General features: G+C 49.1%; 1 protein-coding gene across 2 annotated transcripts in view; it reads left to right on the forward strand.

Annotated features, from left to right (window-relative positions):
* The window catches only part of Glut1 (Glucose transporter 1), a 287,313-nt gene that overhangs the window by 179,141 nt on the left and 87,206 nt on the right, over positions 1 to 20,966 (forward strand). The window contains exon 1 of one of the 2 annotated variants that reach the window (XM_077678425.1): positions 15,663 to 15,747. The exons of the other annotated variant lie outside the window; for it this stretch is intronic. The gene's annotated coding sequence lies outside the window, so the exon portion shown is untranslated. Of the gene's footprint in view, positions 1 to 15,662; positions 15,748 to 20,966 lie in introns of those variants that run through there. 2 annotated transcript variants of the gene reach the window in all.

Consider the following 20,966-nt stretch of genomic DNA (forward strand, 5'->3'; position numbering starts at 1 on the left):
TCAGGCGACAGACGATGTGACGACGCGCCAATACACGCATTACCTCCCCCCCCATCCGCTCCCCCGCAATCGTTATGAGGCTGAGACTGACCCTGTTGAGGGAAGCCGACCCGCGCTGCCCTTTTCCCCCGCATGACACACCTGTGACACACCCCCGCTCCCCAAATGGGCCCGCGGCGCGGCCACCTTGCTGTCCCCTCATCGTCATCGTGAGGAGAAGCCGCTGCTTATTCCCCTCCATCGCGTCCACTTTTCCGGGGCAGGGTATATGCCCGGAAAAGCTGGGCCCGCAGGCCTATTGGTATGGGCACACTGCCTTCTGCGGCCCTTGCAGGCTTGGGTCTCGCAGAATATATGTATGCTAATAAAGTATATTATTATATGCGAGCCATGTACGCGCTTCGCTATCCACGTAACAGAGCAACATCGAGGCGAGCCAGCGTGGCGGCAAGCGCGCATCCAAGTCTGCTGTCGCAGTGACTTTCGCTGCGCCTGCACAGCGAATTCTGTCGTTTACATTATGTCGACGCGGCAGAAACTGGATTCGTTGCGATTCTGTCACCGACATGTAAACGCCGCTACTTTCACCGTGTGTTCGCTGGGCTCGGTGGCCCCTAGAAAATCAGTAATTTGCACCGTAATAATAATAATTAGCGGAGATTCAATAATTAACTATCACAATTAAGCAACCACTTCTGGCGACAGGGTCTATAGGAGAGAATTAAGCCTGTTGCAAACGCGGGGACGACCTTCGTTCGTTGTACAGCTTAACGGCTATCCTGCTTGGAGCTATGAGACCGCGGATTATCGTTTTTTTTTTACAGCTTTCTCAGCACTCCCTAAGATAAAAACATTAGATAAGGTTCGCCTTTACAAATATATAGGCTGGCGTCAGTGCCAGCCACGGAGGAAAGCTTTTCTTTCCTCTGTGGTGCAGTCATTGCGGGCTGTGAAAGCTGGCGTGGTCAACCAAACGACGCGAAAGGAAATCATTGGCTTTGACAGGCTTCAATTATCTCTTCGGCGCTGGTGCTTTATTTGCAGCTTGCTTATCGCGTTCGCGCCTCACCGGCACTCTCCATCACTTTTAATGTATCGAAGATCCCATGCTCGAGCCTATCCATTGGGCATTCTTATGCCCGTGGGCTCAAACTGCCGCGTTTTTTTTTTTTTTTTTTTTGTCGTTCAAAGTATACCGAACTTTTTCTTTCTTTCTTCACTTTTTGAGCCCACAGCGGAGCACTGTCAACATTGAAACTTTATGAATGAAGGATCGCAAGGTATTATTTCAAAATTAGTTCAGTAATCTTAGGCGTTAAACACGTTGCAAGGGTACACCGCGGTAAAAAACACTGACGAAAATGCTTGTTAGCTACCGCACTGAGTGTACCGCTTTTTTCGTGACCTCCGAGACACGTACGCAAAGAGGAAACGGGCAGTCCAGTAATATAAACATTTTTCTAAACATTTCTGAGAATCAGATGCAGTGGCCGATATCGACACAGAGGACGGTGCTGCTTTGACGAAGGCCGAGCGGAAGGACGTTCTTCAAAACAAAGTTCCGGAAGACCCCAACCCGTTGCCCCCTGGATTCGGCCGTTGGGCAACAGTGCGGTGAGCACGGCCCTTACGCCTGAGCGACTCACTATACTTCTTCGGGCGTGGAAACCCTTACAGCTCTCCCTAACTGCCAGAAATGTCGTACCGGGGCCCTGTGCACGTGCGCGACACTACCTATGGAAATGTTCGGCACTCAGTGATTCTAGAGAACGCTGCAAGACCCTCGGCCCGCTACGATCGGCAGACTACGAACTTTGGGTTAATCCACTTGGGAGCTCCGCCTGACAGAAAGTACCTGATGGACACTGTCGATTTTCACCAGAGACGCCCGGCATTGAGGACTGCTTCTAGCTGCCTTTCTTTCCATGTTCTCCCCACTCCTTACTTCCTATCCCATTTCCGATCTTTGACCGAGGCCTGGGGTCATGTCAAGTGGGACTTCTCTCTCTCTCTCTCTCTCTCTCTCTCCCTCTCTCTCCTCTCTCTCTCTCTCTCTCTCTCTCTCTCTCTCTCTCTCTCTCTCTCTCTCTCTCTCTCTCTCTCTCTCTCTCTCTCTCTCTCTTCTCTCTCTCTCTCTCTCTCTCTCTCTCTCTCTCTCTCTCTCTCTCTCTTCAATGAACATGGGTTCATTCATTCTAAACATTGCTACCACTAAAGGATAATCTTGCATAGACGGTCAACTCTTAAAAGTTTATTTAAAGAGGTGCTACCTTCCACACCACTTTCACTGAGCACGTATACGGCTTGTTCTAGATTAGGCGAGGAAACGCCCGTCGTAACCATTTGATTAATTAACAAGTGATGGCATTCACTTTGGGGTAAAGGTAGGAATGAAGCCTGCAAGTGGGCGAACCATCTACCGTGTTGGCGTTAAGGGCGTTCTTTTAACCAATTAACCGCATTTGTGCGACTTATTTGATCGGACTACTTCCCGACTCCCTCTCAAGTCAGCCGCTTCCCACAAGGGTGGCTCTCCGGTTGGGTGTAGGCTTTCGAGCACGTTGATAAGAGAGAGTGCAGCACAGCGGCTAGCGTACGCTAACGCTACGGCGGCGGGTTACCGGGACCCGACTGCGCATGCGCGTGCGGCGACGGGGGATATTTCACCCCTCACCGGAACGAATGCGCGGCTCGGCGAGGCATTGGCCACCGGCCCCGCGGAATGAATGCGCATCTGCCCAGTCGGGTCCTAGCACCCGCCGCCGTAGCGTTAGCGCACGCCACCCGCTATGTTAAAACGCTCTAAAAATTCGGATCGGCCGAAGCGCTCTATCGATGCTGAATTGCTCATATTCACCGACTGTTGCGTCAATATGAAATCAACCAAACAATGCCCTCTGTCGGGCATTTCGGCACACCAACTGGTGCGGTAATGAAACGCACGTGTCGCGCAGCGCCTTGAAACGTCGCGCATTCCGAGGAAGGTCGCGCCTGCCCGCACCGGATGCGCTAATGGCCACCACATGGGGTTGGACCCCCACGAAGGACTCGCTTTTCCCCTCTTCCCTGGCCCCCAGCGACCGGGTGGAGGGAAGAAGACAAAGAGACGACATCGGGACGCCGCAGCTCGCGGGTCGTTGTCTTTGGGCTCCGCCCGAGCACTGTTTCCGAGCCGCCCGCCGGCTTGTAAATAAATGTATAGTTTTTGCATTGGAAGCTGAGTTTGTCGGTTGAGGATACCCGGGGTCAGATCCTCAGCGCTGCTGCGGATTGGAGGAGAAGCCCGGGGGAAAAGAACATCACGAAGATAACTCCCTCCATTTCGGCTTGTCGGATAATTATAAATGCGCGAGCCACCAGATTGCCTTCGCGAATATATATAAGTGCGTTTAATTATACCGAATGATCGGAATATAGAATTTCGCGTAAGTTTTTTTTTTTTTCGTCGATATTGGAAACGATGGAGCGTATTGAATCGTACTTTCTGAACTCGCCGGTATTTTGCCCGTTTTCGTGAACTATTTTCCTTGACGGTATAGGCGATTAGTGGAATTCGCGAAAGTTCTGTGCTAAGCTTACTGAGTGAGTAGCTTGTAGTAAACTGTTCCACTACTGCGTGGGAACAGTCGTCGCCTCGTAGTTTATCCCACACGAGCAGCAGTGACCAACCAAACACTGCAAGCATTGTGCTGCGCGAGGACATGTGTGCCAAGCCTTTTCCCCCTGCCGTGAGTGCCGCCGTTTGATCTATAACATGCGCTTCATGCAGTTCACGCGCCACCGTGTCACGACCTTTTCCAATGATGATTGTTTTCTTGAGCCGCTACAGCAACCACTTTTAGGACAGTGGAATGGCATGAGCGACCCGGTGCCGTTCTTGGTAGGAAGATCGCGCCCTCTTAGGAGGTCATTTGCACATCGGGCGCACTGTCCGACGTACCCTTTTCCGCGCGTGAATGACATCTGGTAAATGATACGCGCGTTGCATGTGTTTCTTTTTCCGCTGACGCACCTGCAACGCACACAACTGGCACACTTTGCGTTCACGCGCTTTAGATTATTAGCACTTCATGCGTTCAAGGGATCACCTCTGGTCACTTTTTTCGTTGCAGTAGTCTTGCAGGCACCGTCAAACAGCTGTGACCTGTCGTCGTTTTGCTTTGTCGCATCCGGTTTTCATAGCTCCGTTCTTCAAGCTGCAGTGCACTAACTTGATTGATTGTGGGGTTCACGCGCTAGCTATACCTGGACTGTGAGGCGGCGCGCCGTAGTGGAGCGCTCCGCGGATTGATTTCGATCTGGGCACACGGGCGTTTTCGCTTCTCGCCTCCATCAGAAAAGCGGCCCCCGCGATCGAAATCGAGCCCGCGTCCTTGGGTTCAGCTGCACAATGCCAAAGCCCCTAAGCCACCGCGGCGAGTGCGATGCACTAACTTGCCCAACAGCATTTTATCGCATCATATATTATCGAAATCAAAGTGCAGAAACCTGGTGGCCCAGAATCATTTTGCCCCATAATCAGTCTGCAATATTTTGTATTGCGCACAGTGAAAAATTACTCAGTTGCAGCGGTTCGCTTCAGCAGTAAGCCATTAGAGTGTGTTATCGTCTTCGTGGTGCACTGCAGGGCAAAACGTAATGACACTTTCAGGATACTTCGCGGAGTACGGAATTCAGCGTCGCGCGCATGAATTCCACGAGAGAAGATCGCTGACACGGTGAGACCTGATAAAGGCACTTGAGGCGATATTTCCAGGCACACACCCTGAATACAAGAAGATACACCACAGTGGAGGACAATGGAGAGACAACAAAGATTACGAGAAATAAAGGAGGCCACGACAAACGACCGACGGCGCTCCTTACGCATTGAAAGTGGGCCGGGGCTCTACAAGTATAAATTTCTCATAGCTCATATCAGAACATGTCGACAGCTACTGTAACTGCTGGCTACGTGCAACCGGCCGCGAACTGTTGTGGCAACCACCACCAGGTTACAAAGCTGGTAGCTCAGACGTCCTCTGTCAAAAGCTGTTGGCCGTTCTTCAGCTCAATGTGAGATTTCGTTTCAATTTTCAACGGTTCGATGAGCCGAGGCTGCATCTTGGCTAACAGACCCGCTGCAATAGAGGTCTGCAGAATAATTTGTTTAAGAAGGCGATATTAGCCGTTACTATGGCCTTTCTATGGCCTTTCTATGGCCTTCGCGGGCAAAAAAGGCGAAATTTTAAGAAGTGGCAAACTGGACCATCAACATTATTTATTTGCTATGGTGCAGGAATAAAACAACAGTTGATGATCATAGCACACAAATAAAGCTAAGATAGATAAGTTGACGTAGCGTATTGAAAGAATATGGACGCTCACAGTTAGTGTTTTTGCTGCCCTCCATTCGTCAGCCCTTTCGCTGCCTGCTTAGCTTCCCGCGCGCATTATATACCGTAATAGGCGCTTACAACCACTCTTCATGAAACCTAGAGCGCCCCTGAACTTTCTCAACATCACATGTTTAGGCGACAGCTTTCCTTGAAGACTTTGACTGTATTCTTACGGCATCGGATGATGGATATTAAGAAGCAGCAACACAACAGGTTTCGCATTGTGCCGGTGAGTAGCGGTGTGCGTCGGTGAGCTGTGAATAACTGGTTCCTTCAGCCCTATTAAGGCGAAAGCCTTAACTGGCCCATTCGGAGAAAAACCGCCGTCGTTGTTGTTGCTGCTGCTGTCCGGTCAAGAAGATGGCCGCCGCGGTAAAGAGTAACTAACAAACGCATCTGCTATCCGCTGGGATTGGAGCCCGGGTCTTCACAACAGCAGCCCGATGCTTTACCGCTATGCTATTTCAGCACATTCCGAGCGGTGGAACAAAAGTTGTTGCTGTTGTTGTTGCTTTCGTGAACGCAGTTACCCACTTTATGGATCGACCGGGAATTTGGAGCTCTGCGAGGCTCATGTGCCCGAAAATTCAAAAGTACAAATTCGAAACGTTAAAGTTGTACAATATCGCCTGCCGCGTGGCACCTGAACGCGATGGCAAACGATTAGAACAGGTGCAGTTCGGCCACGCGGAATTTAACCCTGATTCCGGGGAACTCGTGGCGTGTTTCAGTCTGCTCGCTGGCGGATTTCGCGCCGCAAGAAGAAAAAAATGAAACCGACGCAAACACAGCGTGGCACAAAAAGAGGCCGGTCGAAGCAATTCAACCAAAAGAGAAGGAAATGGGAGCGAAGAAGGAGACGCAAATGTAATGTTGCAGCAAAAAAAGTGTCGCCAGGCTTTCGCCCTCGAAGCGCGAACAATTTTTGACCTACTGATTGAACTAACACTTTCGCATTTAAAAATTAAAACGAAATTTCTCCTATGACTGCAATACCGCCTACGGGCATATTACGTATAGCCGACATTGTTTCAAATGAAGGGGTTGGGAGGTTGAGGATGAGGGAGAAATCGGGTTGGGGGAGAGGGGGGGTGGAGGGGAGACGTGACGGCAGGTGTTGGGGCAACATTGTTTCAAATGAAGGGGTTGGCAGGTTGAGGATGAGGGAGAAATCGGGTTGGGGGGAGGGGGGGGGGGGGGGAGGAGGGGAGACGTGACGGCAGGTGTTGGGGCAACCCTCACTGCGGGAGGGTTAACACAGGTCATCGGTCATGTTCCAAGCTCAGCGGTGGGCCCCACGGGCTCCCTGCAGCTCTGCTGCGGTCTAACCGTACGCCGGGCGGCACCTCCTCTTCAAGAACCTCTGGACCGACGCTTCTCTCGGTGTCTTCCGGAGCCACTGCCGCCGAACGCCGCCACGTTCGATAAAACGTTTTTCTCCTCCTCCTCCTTCCAGTCCAGGCACATGCCCCGTTCTTATGGCCACAGCGACTACATGCACGCGTCGCGTGCACGCACGAGCAGTGCAGTGGAAGACAAGCGTGCTCAGCTCCGATGCTGCCCTTCGCAAAGCTATCATCCATCTATCCTCGGACGCCGCCTGTGCTCAAGGCCTACGGGCCGCCGTCTGAGGAGGGCAGGCGTTTCTGGGATCTTTCTGAGCTTTGGAAAAAATAAATTTGTTCATCATCGTCCTCATGTAGTAGTAATAAAGATTTATGACCGCGAAAGCCTCAGTTGTCTCATCAAAGGCGAAAAGTGACCTACAGTCGTAGTCGTCGTTGTTTGGGCAACACGAATGGTACCAAATAGGCCGCCTCTGCAAACAGTAACTAAAGACACATTTCGATTGTAGTGGGATCTGAATCCGTGCCGCCAGAGCACGAGGCAAGTGGCTAATCACAGCTCCAACCCAGCAGCCTTGATGCATGGAACAAAACTAGCCTGATGGGTGCCCCGTGGCAGGGAAACACGACCTCACAAGCTTGGAACAGGTGCCCGCAGAGAAGAGATCTCGCTGTGGGGAAGCTGGCGCGTGAATTGCGGCCAGTCTGCCTGTTCCTGTTGGGGTAATTTGCACGCGAAGACGAAGAAATGAAAGTGACGGAATAGACGCACACACGGTGAAGCGGTGAAGTCTCATTATCGATGCCTTTCACCTTGAAATCCCGTAACCAGACTTAACTGCATGCCCACGGAATTTTTTAGAAAAACACGCTTCAATGTGGCAATAGAAAATCAAACGAGTGTCTTTCTGCTGCAGTCGGCTGCAGTAGTGACCAGTGTTGCCAGGTCCCCAGAAAAAAAAAAAAAAAAGTCGACGGAATAGTTGTCGACAATAGCCCCCAAAAGTCGCCACCTTGAACCGAACGTTTGAAAAGAAGCCACAAAAATCGCCATTTTAACAAGCGCTGGAATCCTGAATACGCGTATTTCAATTGTTCTTCACCGCCCTCGGAAAAACAGCAGCTATCGTGGCCGGGCAGTAATTCCGCGACCTCCTGCTGAGCAGGAGACGTACAGTGCGCAACACCTTGTCTATAACACTGAGTTCATCGTTAACTGGTTACCTCTAAAAATTGCGGACTCAAACGTGCCACAAAAAACGTTGAGGTCAAAATATATGGTCAAGACCTTAGAATGACAGAATAGTTTCCTTCAAATGTTTTTCAGCCGAGGCAAGATAAGGCTGTAAGTAAGAAACATGTGTTATAGACAAAGGTGTTGCCCTCTGTACTATATATAGACTCTGAGCCAGTGCAGGGAGCACGGATACCGTCGCAGTTTAATCGCGGTGTCACAATTGACTCGCGCGACCTAGAGGGGCCTGGACGTCCACACGCGTCGCACTGCGCCCTCATCGCCTCACCAGTGCAGCGAATGGGCGGCGTTTAAATAAACATGGTGCTAAACCCAAGCCAAACGCGTCCCTGCTTTCACTGCTCGGCATAAACCGATGCGCGAAGTGGCACACCATTGCGTAACACAGTTCAGAAACCCTTTGATATACCCGAGTTATCAACCTCATGATAAACACCGTCTCTATTCAGCTTGCCTCGTCAACCATCTCCACAGGGTGTAAGGGCCGAACATTTTTTTCTATCATAGTTACAGAAAGGGTGAGCCCTCAGACGCCGCTTCCGTACGGTTGTCAGCTTCCGATGACGTATTTCCCCTCCACGTGTGCAGGCACTCTTTTTGAGCCGTCCGATCGAGTTTGTGAACGGCACAGTTACCTTAAACCGGCCCTTATTACCGATCAAAACTAGACCGATGCAGCGTGCTTACTTCGAACCGGAAATTAACGGCGAAAATCAATGGCGCCAGCGAGGTAGGGGAAGTGTTGAAGGGACCTTGAAGTGGGCAATATTGATGATACACAGATTGCGCTCGAATGCGTTCTTTGTGTGCGCCTTTTTTCTTTCCCTTGCTGTTGTGTTGTTTCCTGTCGCATAAAATTTTCCGAGTGGGTTTTGACGCTGGCAGTTTCGCACAACAAAAATGACGGACCACAAAGGTTGCGAAGACACGGCAGACGAACCGGCGCCATACAAGGCTCCTACAGTTTTTTTTTTTTTCTGCCGGGAAATGACGTAGATGACGTAGAAATCTATTGGGGGAAAAGGTTTAGTGAGATTCGTACTATGTATATGTTTAATAAATTAGTTTTTAGAAAATTGGGACTGCGACTGGTTTACCCCCCTTTTCTAAGGTAAAAAGATGCATATTTACAGCTAGCTTCCTTCCCCCTTCTTTCTTTCCCCTATCGCCGAGCCAAGTATTTATGGCGCAAGTGCCTCCTCCAGACGCTCAGGCTCGTCATGTGTACGAATACGACGCGGTGGCGACACGCTACGAATTCTAAAAAGGAAAAAGAAAAAAAGAAATACACGAACAGTGCCAAAAACTTGTGTTTGTCACGATAAGAGCGCTCCTGGGGAAATCGTTAATGAGGCTCGCGGCTCCTCACCTCACCAGCTCAACCTGCGACACGGTTCACCCAAAAAGTCCCCATGGAGTGCGCTATATATGTATATGCGTCTCGAAAAGAATGTTTCACATTTAAAAACCGGCAGTACCCACTCATTTTGCTGTGGGCTCTCTTTGCAATAAAGGTAAATACCTGCTTCGTTCTTCTCCCGACAGCATTTCTTTTTTTTTTTTTTCCTTTTTTTTACAATTCGACGAAGATACTTGACGGGTCCCATGTGCCGCTTCGAGTGAAGTTTTTCTGCGCTTCTGTAGGGATTGTAGATTCTGCGAGAGGGACGTTTACCGCGCGGTATGCGTACGAACATAACCGTGCCTGGCCGCTTGTCGCATCAGAAGAACCACTTCTCGTGCTCTTCCTTCCTCGTTAGCAGCCGTCAATCACATTGTCCGGTGCCTGCCCTCTCCCTGTTTCCTCCCCTTCTCCTTCGACCCACTTCTCCCCATTTTCATTCCGCTCCCGTTCTTTCTCTTCCTTTTTTTTCCTTTATGCGGATTGGCTGATTTTCCTTTCTTACATTCTTTTTTTTTCTCCCTCTTTGTATTATACGAACTTTGCCTTTAGCCAGTTTTTGGGTCTTCCCGCTTTGGCGGCACCACTGCCTCCACCAAAGTTGTGACCGCAATGGCATTCATCGGCTTACTCGACGGAGTAAGCCGACCGATTGACGGAGGCGACGGAGTGTTCATTTCTCTTCGGAATGGGGGTCGAGTTGGGTGGAATGGGAGGAAGAGGGGGCTTCGAGAGAGAATACGGGAAATGAACTAGAGGAGAAGTTCTCAGTCCCCCCTTCTCGTGTCATGACCAAGGGATGCGGCGACGCAAGCGCTGGACCTCTGCAACTCATACCCTTTGCAGTAGATTCAAGAGGGAACGGCCCAGGAAGGTGAGGCGGGATCTTGCGGACAAAAAGGTTATGTAAACAATGGAGATTCCCGCTCAATAGCCGATATCTTGTGTGCCCGGGTATTTCGAGCTCGGCGGAAAATTTTCTCCACTTTCTTTCTTTCCAAATTCTTTATCTGTTTCAATGACCTACCACATCCTCCCCTTTGCTTTCCGAGGTTTTCTTGACTGCCAACTCTTATTTTCTGTCTTATTTCCAACGAGCCCCTCATTTCCCATTCTGATTCGCTACATGCATAGCGAGGGCCTCTGTTCTGGCAGTCTTGGTGCCATAGGAAGCTTAAGAGGATTCAACGCTGGTCGACCACTCTTGACATGTCGTAGACACTCGAGTCAAGGCCCGGGGGTTAAAAAGAAGGTCCCCTTCACCCCGAGTAGTCCGAGTGGCGCTGGCTACCACCCCAAAGCACAGGAAAAATACCTTAACATAAATACCCGAGAAAGTGGAGGGGAAAATCGCCCCGGCGGTAGCGTAGTGGTTATCGCACCAGACCGGTATTCTGGAGGTCGTGGGTTCGGATCCCACCTGGCGGGCATTTTTTCTCCACTTTCTTTCTTTCCAAATTCTGTATCTGTTTCTATAACCTACTATATCCTCCCCTTTGCTTTCCGAGGTTTTCTTGACTGCCAACCCTTCTTTCTTTTATATATATATATATATATATATATATATATATATATATATATATATATATATATATATATATATATATATATATATATATATATATATATATATATAGAAAACCTTGGAAAGCAAAGGGGAGGATATAGTACGTCATAGAAACAGATAAAGAATTTGGAAACAAAGAAAGTGGAGAAAAAATGCCCGCCAGGTGGGATCCGAACCCACGACCTCCAGAATACCAGTCTGGTGCGATAACCACTACGCTACCGCCGGGGCGATTTTCCCCTCCACTTTCTAAGGTATTTATGTTAAGGTATTTTTGTTTCCTGTGCTTGGGGGTGGTAGCCAACGCCAATCCGACTTCTCGGGGTGAAGGGGACCTTCTTTTTAACCCCTGGGCCGTGACTCGAGTGTCTACGACATGTCGAGAGTAATCGTATATATATATTGTGACTGATTGAAAAAGAAACCGCATTTCGTTACCTATTTTTTTCGTTTTACCTTCACGAGTGTTTGCGCGAAAGTTCGAAGCATGGAGAGCTATATGAAGTTCCATGAATAAAACAACTGAAATGGAACGATTATAAAAGCCCCTTTTATTTCTCCTCCAACGGAAACGATCGCTGGCTGCCACTCCGTAGCCTGTAGTGAACTTGCGGTAGTCAAGTTCAGAACGTAATCGCTGTTCCGGCGTCAGTTCAGGGGCAATAGATAAGGTGTTTAACGTGAAGAAACGAATGGCAGCCTCGCATGCGCCTGGGGAGGCAGGCACTTGCTCGGCGCGTGCGTCCGAGTTGTACCAGTTGTACACGTTTTGCACGCACGCAGATCTGAGCTGGAGACTGCACACACACACTGCGCAAGTCAGGCGCAAGGGCCTTGCCACTTCCTCGCACACTTAAAGAAAATCGAAACCGAAACTGAACTACACACTTACTCTTTGTTCGCTAATTAGAACTTAATTACACTAAAAGTTTTTATAAAGCTATTTTTAATTACTGAGACAATTATTTTGCCTCTGTAAGGCAACTATTGCTTCTGTTACTGAGGTAACTGAGGCAACTATTACTATTACTGAGGCTGCTATTATATTACTGAGGCAACTATTTTGCTTCAGCTCTTTGTTTTAGTTAATTAATTACGGAACAACTTTTTAGAGGGCTGAATACAATTGCTCTGGCAACGATGGGAATTGTATCATGTCAGCGCCCACGATTCGTACCCTCCTTTCCCCCCTTATATATATATATATATATATATATATATATATATATATATATATATATATATATATATATATATATATATATATATATATATATATATATATATATATATATATATATATATATATATAAAGGGCCACCCGGCGGGCATTTTTTCACCACTTTCTTTTCGACTCAAAAAATTCTTCATCTCTTTCTATGACCCACCACAACCTCCCCTTTGCTTTCCGAGGTTTTCTTGACTGCCAACCCTTATTTTCTGTCTTATTTCACGGAGCCCCTCATTTCCCATTTTCTGATTCGCTATATATATATATATATATATATATATATATATATATATATATATATATATATATATATATATATATATATATATATATATATATATATATATATATATATATATATATATATATACGGCACAGCCGCCTTCTGTGAACCGCGGAAGCCGTCCATACTGTCTAAGCCTGAATTCTGCACCACGTGTGCAACGCGAGATGACGTTTGCGCGGTGGGGCCTTGTGAGGCAGTCGGAAAAATCACCAGCTGCATGGTGGGTGCCAGATGCAACGATATAGAAAACACGCAGAATTTATTCCTCGGGAATTTTCCTTTCACTGTCCAGGAAGACCATTTCTGCGCCGGATTTTAGAGCCGAGCCTACTGATGTCCGTATCGATTCCGTTGTTTGGCAGCACGTCCCGTAGTATGTCTGACAACGTGCGGCGCGGCCTATTTTGAACTCAATTTATTTGACTCCCTATTACACGGGACCATAGTCAATCGACCTCAGTGGACATGTGCCGGTTCAAAAGTACAGAATAAAAACAAGGCGAAAACGGCGGGATATGGAGACTTCGTTTTCCGACTGCCCACTCTCGATTTACTTATCTCCTGTCAACGTCCGGGCAAGCGCGGCTTGACCTTGGCTCCTGGTTTATCGTGCCCCACGTGCTATGCACTGGGCCTAGATAAGCGCAACTTGCAATGCACCGCATTGTTTCGCTGGGTCGTATTACGGCCCGTCTTGACCTTAAACGGTTGCTCGTAGTGGTCAGCGAGGAGGGTGCCCTGGTGTGTTTTGCCATCCTTTCCTTCTTTCGTGTCGACAGTCGGTGTCCGGTATGCCTTGGCCTAAATTACCCCTCGTTAGAAGGCGGTCCATGCTGCTTTGTAAGGGAAACCGCCCGGCAAGGTTGGAATTCTGTTCAGGTCATCGGACGAAACCTGTGAGCAGAGCATTTTGAACCCCGCCGCGGTGGCTCCGTGGCTATATATGGCGGTGCTGCTGAGAACGAGGAGGTTCGATTCCTGGCCGCGGCGGCCGCTTTTCTGATGGAGGCTAAAAGCAAAAACGCCCGTTTGTACGAGATTTCAGCGCACGTTAAAGATTCCCAAGTGGCCAAAATTAATTCGGAGCCATCCACTACGGCGCGCCCCATTGCCTGCGTTGCGTCGGCGCGTTAAACCCTACAATCAATCAAATCAAGAGCCTTTTGAAGTGCTCTGCTTTTGCCGGTCTTTGTGTTTTCGTGTGAGAGTTTAATTCCTTCAATGACAGCATTTTAGGCGCCGAAAGTACAGACGAATTTAGAGTTCACAAACCTGACACTGCTCTGACCGGCTAGCTTAAACCTGCAGCTAACTCCACTCAGTGACGAATATACATGCGCCGGTGAATGAACTGGCCCTGGGGTCCCGTCTGGTGGGCTGTGAGAGGTCGTATGTGCGTTCGTTTGTGTGCGCGTAGGGCTGATCCTGTAGTTCGCGAGGGAGAGAAGGGCGATGCTATAGCACGTTAGGATCGGTACCAATGGATCGTCTCTTATTTTTTACAGCAAAGCTGTATACCTCTGTCCCCAAAGGTTTCATCGTCATGAGCAAAAGTGATCTCCGCGGGCAAAAACGCCAAGGCGCCAAGGCTTACCGAGCGCATGCGTCAGTCTAACCAGGCATACAGCATAGAGCTCAGACTTCGTTTAAGGAAACCGAAAAACAAGCATCGAAGCCGCATTATGGATGACAAGGTGCCTGTGAACAATGGGACCCCCCACCATGTGTTCCTAATAAAGATTTTTTGCAGATTACCTTTGAAGGCTAAGGACTAGTGTCACTAAATAGAGCAGTTCTTGCCCAAGACGCCAAGCGCGTGCGCCAGGCTAGGCATGACCCTGCATTTGCCGCCAGAGAAGCCGAGCGTAGGGTCAGTAGATAAGGTATTAGTAGCGCCACTGAGGCACGCAAATCAGCACCGCGCCCATTTTGTCGTCCATAAGTGTTGCGAGATTGCCGCATCTACGGCCTCGCTGTGAACTTCGACTGGGTCGTTTGTTAACAACGCTACTGAAGATGCAGCAAAACGGCATCTTTGGACACACTTCTGCTGCTCAAATGCTGTTACACGCATTACACGCAACGACGGCAGTCGCGCGCAGCCGCAGAGCAGGGAGGACAAGCTAAGCCTGCCAGAGTTGACCGACTAAAATGCATAAGCAACAAAATGGCGGCGCCTATGAACCGTCGCAGTGCAAACAAATGTCACGTAATGTGAACTTACCAATGACCATGGCAGCGGCATGGAATAACAGGAGAAAAGAGTGCCGATACTTTGTACCCTTATCTAGTGACCCTAGCCAAGCGCAACCGACAAGCCCGCCGAGACGACGAGAAATATTTCATACCCTCCTCCGTCACCATTTGTAGTGTTTACAACAAAACAGCTTGGAGAACATCCACTTTCGCAGGGCGGGGTGGCGACCAATTCTGTTTTTAATCTGCACGAGTAAATTTCTACAGACGCCGGTGCTACACTCGATTATAAATTCGCGATGTAGTTTAGAAGTGCTTACACGGCCTGTTCAAGGAACGGGTATCGCAGTTTGAAACAGAAAAAAAAAAAAAAAAAGAAAGACACTATTAAACTATGAAATATTTTTTTTACGGGAGGCGAAGAATTTATCTTACTCACAACGTCTTTGTGATGAATTTGACCGATGGCTGTAAACACGGTTTAAAACGCCGTTAGGAAGAAATGTTGCTATAATTTGGGGGTCCAGAGAATCAACACTGAGGGAGATAGCAACTTGGTAAAACTTACTAACCACGAGGCTAAACGTTGTTCTTTTCGCGCATTTTAATACAGAGTGATCGATGGAGTCTGTTCGGCCCAGCCATTTTCTTAAATCCCCCCAACCCGCAACTATAGGATCTAATTTTGCATGTACATCGCGAAAGTTTGTTGTGCTGCTGTTTCGCCGGTTATTTGTAAGACAAATTAAAAAAAAAGTCGCCTTTCGGAATAAGATAACAACAATGCGCTGAGCGAAAACGTTCGGCCACGACAATCTCGAATTTCATGCCCTTTCGAGAGAAGTCTGTTTGCTGCGGCGGCTTTTTATAGTCTGTACCTGGTGTTTTTACCTGCCGACGCGCTAAGAATTGCAAATAGCACAAGGACGAGAGGAGGCAAGACAACAAGGCAGCGGTTACACAAGGTCGGGGTCTGTTGGGCGATTTCGCGAACACCGCCACTCGGAGAAACGCGGAAGTGACTGAGCGTCAGCCCATTGCGGCGGAACGGCGGTGCGCGAAGCGAACGGGCCACGTTGGTTTCACGTGAGTTTTGGTTACAGCCATCAATTATTTCTGTGTCGAGTTATTTATTTTTGTTTTGAAATCCTGGGGGCATTAGGGATCCACTTATCGAAGTGTTGGTGACTGCAGCGGTGGGCCTCTCCGTATTCCGTTCTCCCTGCAACTCTTCGCATCGAGGAGGAACATGGTGGAGGGCACGGCAACCTTACTAGAATAGCATACCTCACGGGTTAGAGAGAGAGAGAGGGAGGGGGAGGGATAAAGAAAGGGGTGTTATACAGGCGCTAAATTCAAACGCTACAAGAGGACAGATGTAAATTCAGGCTATTTATGTAAGTGTGCACGCGCCAGCGAAATGAATTTTAGGCTCATCACCGTAGTTTTTGTCCTACACTCACCGTAATCATCATATCATTACCACCATCGGCTGTATGTCCAATGCAGTACGAAGAACTCGCCGAGGGGCTCTCATTCGCTTCTATCGTTCGTCGGCCGCATTAATTCTTCGCCCCCAAACCATATTAGCCTTAACCCCGCCGCTGCCAAGCAGGTCTGTGTTTATTAGGCGAATAGGCGAGGTCAGGACCTCAGGTAGAGCGACAACCCAATGGTGGCTGTCGGTCGGTGGCCGTCGCATTTCGTTTTCTTCGTCTCCTGCTACCTGCTTCCGCCGTGTGCCACATCATATGGCACCTACCCACTCATGGAGCGGGTGGCAGTTATTCCCAGTGATGATGATGATGATGATGATGATGGTGAGGACGATACCCTCTATGTATTTTGCACGTCTTCATTGCGTCGTTATCATCTTGCGGATGTGTGGATTAAAGGGACGCGATGCATACGTGACTGCAAATTTACATATATGTACAGGTGCCGTCAGAAGTAATTGGAGCACGGGAGCTGTGGCCGAACCGCATAGGAGCGCTGTGTAGCTGCACCGGCGGCAAACGAAAGGAGCAGAAAACGCGTGCGCGCCTGCCGACGGTGATAGCCCATCTATACTTCCCAACCCACTTCTTTTAACCCGGCTTCGAGCAAATTAGTTGCAGCATACTGGTATCAGCGATGGCGCTGATAGCAGAAGCGGTATGTGGCAGCGTCGCTCGCACACTTTTAGCGCACGCGAGCTACTGGAGAATCGTCGCAATCGCCATAGAGTTTCATACGTATATTAATGTGAAACTCTATGGCAATCGCAGGGATCTGAAGTGACAATTTTTCTTTTCTAATATTTTTAGGTGGGCATGCTATCAGCGCCATCGCTGAGACCAGTATGCTGCGAATAATATATATATATATATATATATATATATATATATATATATATATATATATATATATATATATATATATATATATATATATATATATATATATATATATTGTAAGCGCGAATCTTAAATGTCCCGTCATCAGGCCATAAGGCCATAGCTAAGTATTATGAATGGCCAATACCGCCTTCACGTGTCGTCGTTGTCGCTGCAGTGTACGTCCATCATCATCCCATCATTAGTCGTCTTTCTCGGACGCGCCATCATCTCCATCGTGATTGATCCTGTTCTTGCCAGGGTACCGCTCGCCGAATAAACGTCGTCCGCCAAGTCTCCTGGCATTGCCTCTCAATAGTCCCGCTCCCGGAAAACGGCGGATTTTTTCTCGACTTATATTTTCGCTTATTTATCAATGAATCAAAGAAACGTGACAAGCACACGTCATTCGGCCCTATTAAATATTTCGAAAAAAGCCGAATAGCACTGGCAATGACGACTGCAACCTTGATATGTATCTTTACCGAGTCCCTCGTCCCGTATCTCTGTGTTCTGCTACATGCATTACGAGGCACTGGCTCCAGCAGTTCGGATATGCCAATTGCTAACCCCGACCTCCGACCACGTTCTACGTGGCGGCCGCTGGGAAAGAAGACGTTCTACGTCTCCCGCGGTAGTCGAGGGGCGGCGCTAGTTGACCGGCCTCAGAGCTCTTGTAAATATAAACCCCCGCTTTAAAGTCGAGAGAGAAGCCGCTGTGGGGATAGCGTAATGGCGAACGCACCGCACCGGTTATGCGGAGATGTGGGTTCGAGTCCCGCTCCCGGAAAACGGCGGATTTTTTCTCGACTTATATTTTCGCTTATTTATCAATGAATCAAAGAAACGTGACAAGCACACGTCATTCGGCCCTATTAAATATTTCGAAAAAAGCCGAATAGCACTGGCAATGACGACTGCAACCTTGATATGTATCTTTACCGAGTCCCTCGTCCCGTATCTCTGTGTTCTGCTACATGCATTACGAGACACTGGCTCCAGCAGTTCGGATATGCCAATTGCTAACCCCGACCTCCGACCACGTTCTACGTGGCGGCCGCTGGGAAAGAAGACGTTCTACGTCTCCCGCGGTAGTCGAGGGGCGGCGCTAGTTGACCGGCCTCAGAGCTCTTGTAAATATAAACCCCCGCTTTAAAGTCGAGAGAGAAGCCGCTGTGGGGATAGCGTAATGGCGAACGCACCGCACCGGTTATGCGGAGATGTGGGTTCGAGTCCCGCTCCCGGAAAACGGCGGATTTTTTCTCGACTTATATTTTCGCTTATTTATCAATGAATCAAAGAAACGTGACAAGCACACGTCATTCGGCCCTATTAAATATTTCGAAAAAAGCCGAATAGCACTGGCAATGACGACTGCAACCTTGATATGTATCTTTACCGAGTCCCTCGTCCCGTATCTCTGTGTTCTGCTACATGCATTACGAGGCACTGGCTCCAGCAGTTCGGATATGCCAATTGCTAACCCCGACCTCCGACCACGTTCTACGTGGCGGCCGCTGGGAAAGAAGACGTTCTACGTCTCCCGCGGTAGTCGAGGGGCGGCGCTAGTTGACCGGCCTCAGAGCTCTTGTAAATATAAACCCCCGCTTTAAAGTCGAGAGAGAAGCCGCTGTGGGGATAGCGTAATGGCGAACGCACCGCACCGGTTATGCGGAGATGTGGGTTCGAGTCCCGCTCCCGGAAAACGGCGGATTTTTTCTCGACTTATATTTTCGCTTATTTATCAATGAATCAAAGAAACGTGACAAGCACACGTCATTCGGCCCTATTAAATATTTCGAAAAAAGCCGAATAGCACTGGCAATGACGACTGCAACCTTGATATGTATCTTTACCGAGTCCCTCGTCCCGTATCTCTGTGTTCTGCTACATGCATTACGAGGCACTGGCTCCAGCAGTTCGGATATGCCAATTGCTAACCCCGACCTCCGACCACGTTCTACGTGGCGGCCGCTGGGAAAGAAGACGTTCTACGTCTCCCGCGGTAGTCGAGGGGCGGCGCTAGTTGACCGGCCTCAGAGCTCTTGTAAATATAAACCCCCGCTTTAAAGTCGAGAGAGAAGCCGCTGTGGGGATAGCGTAATGGCGAACGCACCGCACCGGTTATGCGGAGATGTGGGTTCGAGTCCCGCTCCCGGAAAACGGCGGATTTTTTCTCGACTTATATTTTCGCTTATTTATCAATGAATCAAAGAAACGTGACAAGCACACGTCATTCGGCCCTATTAAATATTTCGAAAAAAGCCGAATAGCACTGGCAATGACGACTGCAACCTTGATATGTATCTTTACCGAGTCCCTCGTCCCGTATCTCTGTGTTCTGCTACATGCATTACGAGGCACTGGCTCCAGCAGTTCGGATATGCCAATTGCTAACCCCGACCTCCGACCACGTTCTACGTGGCGGCCGCTGGGAAAGAAGACGTTCTACGTCTCCCGCGGTAGTCGAGGGGCGGCGCTAGTTGACCGGCCTCAGAGCTCTTGTAAATATAAACCCCCGCTCTAAAGTCGAGAGAGAAGCCGCTGTGGGGATAGCGTAATGGCGAACGCACCGCACCGGTTATGCGGAGATGTGGGTTCGAGTCCCGCTCCCGGAAAACGGCGGATTTTTTCTCGACTTATATTTTCGCTTATTTATCAATGAATCAAAGAAACGTGACAAGCACACGTCATTCGGCCCTATTAAATATTTCGAAAAAAGCCGAATAGCACTGGCAATGACGACTGCAACCTTGATATGTATCTTTACCGAGTCCCTCGTCCCGTATCTCTGTGTTCTGCTACATGCATTACGAGGCACTGGCTCCAGCAGTTCGGATATGCCAATTGCTAACCCCGACCTCCGACCACGTTCTACGTGGCGGCCGCTGGGAAAGAAGACGTTCTACGTCTCCCGCGGTAGTCGAGGGGCGGCGCTAGTTGACCGGCCTCAGAGCTCTTGTAAATATAAACCCCCGCTTTAAAGTCGAGAGAGAAGCCGCTGTGGGGATAGCGTAATGGCGAACGCACCGCACCGGTTATGCGGAGATGTGGGTTCGAGTCCCGCTCCCGGAAAACGGCGGATTTTTTCTCGACTTATATTTTCGCTTATTTATCAATGAATCAAAGAAACGTGACAAGCACACGTCATTCGGCCCTATTAAATATTTCGAAAAAAGCCGAATAGCACTGGCAATGACGACTGCAACCTTGATATGTATCTTTACCGAGTCCCTCGTCCCGTATCTCTGTGTTCTGCTACATGCATTACGAGGCACTGGCTCCAGCAGTTCGGATATGCCAATTGCTAACCCCGACCTCCGACCACGTTCTACGTGGCGGCCGCTGGGAAAGAAGACGTTCTACGTCTCCCGCGGTAGTCGAGGGGCGGCGCTAGTTGACCGGCCTCAGAGCTCTTGTAAATATAAACCCCCGCTTTAAAGTCGAGAGAGAAGCCGCTGTGGGGATAGCGTAATGGCGAACGCACCGCACCGGTTATGCGGAGATGTGGGTTCGAGTCCCGCTCCCGGAAAACGGCGGATTTTTTCTCGACTTATATTTTCGCTTATTTATCAATGAATCAAAGAAACGTGACAAGCACACGTCATTCGGCCCTATTAAATATTTCGAAAAAAGCCGAATAGCACTGGCAATGACGACTGCAACCTTGATATGTATCTTTACCGAGTCCCTCGTCCCGTATCTCTGTGTTCTGCTACATGCATTACGAGGCACTGGCTCCAGCAGTTCGGATATGCCAATTGCTAACCCCGACCTCCGACCACGTTCTACGTGGCGGCCGCTGGGAAAGAAGACGTTCTACGTCTCCCGCGGTAGTCGAGGGGCGGCGCTAGTTGACCGGCCTCAGAGCTCTTGTAAATATAAACCCCCGCTTTAAAGTCGAGAGAGAAGCCGCTGTGGGGATAGCGT

Source organism: Haemaphysalis longicornis, unplaced genomic scaffold (genome assembly GCF_048455015.1).
Source record: "Haemaphysalis longicornis isolate Haplotype H1 unplaced genomic scaffold, Haemaphysalis longicornis Haplotype H1 scaffold_1, whole genome shotgun sequence".
Taxonomy (NCBI): Eukaryota; Metazoa; Arthropoda; class Arachnida; order Ixodida; family Ixodidae; genus Haemaphysalis; species Haemaphysalis longicornis.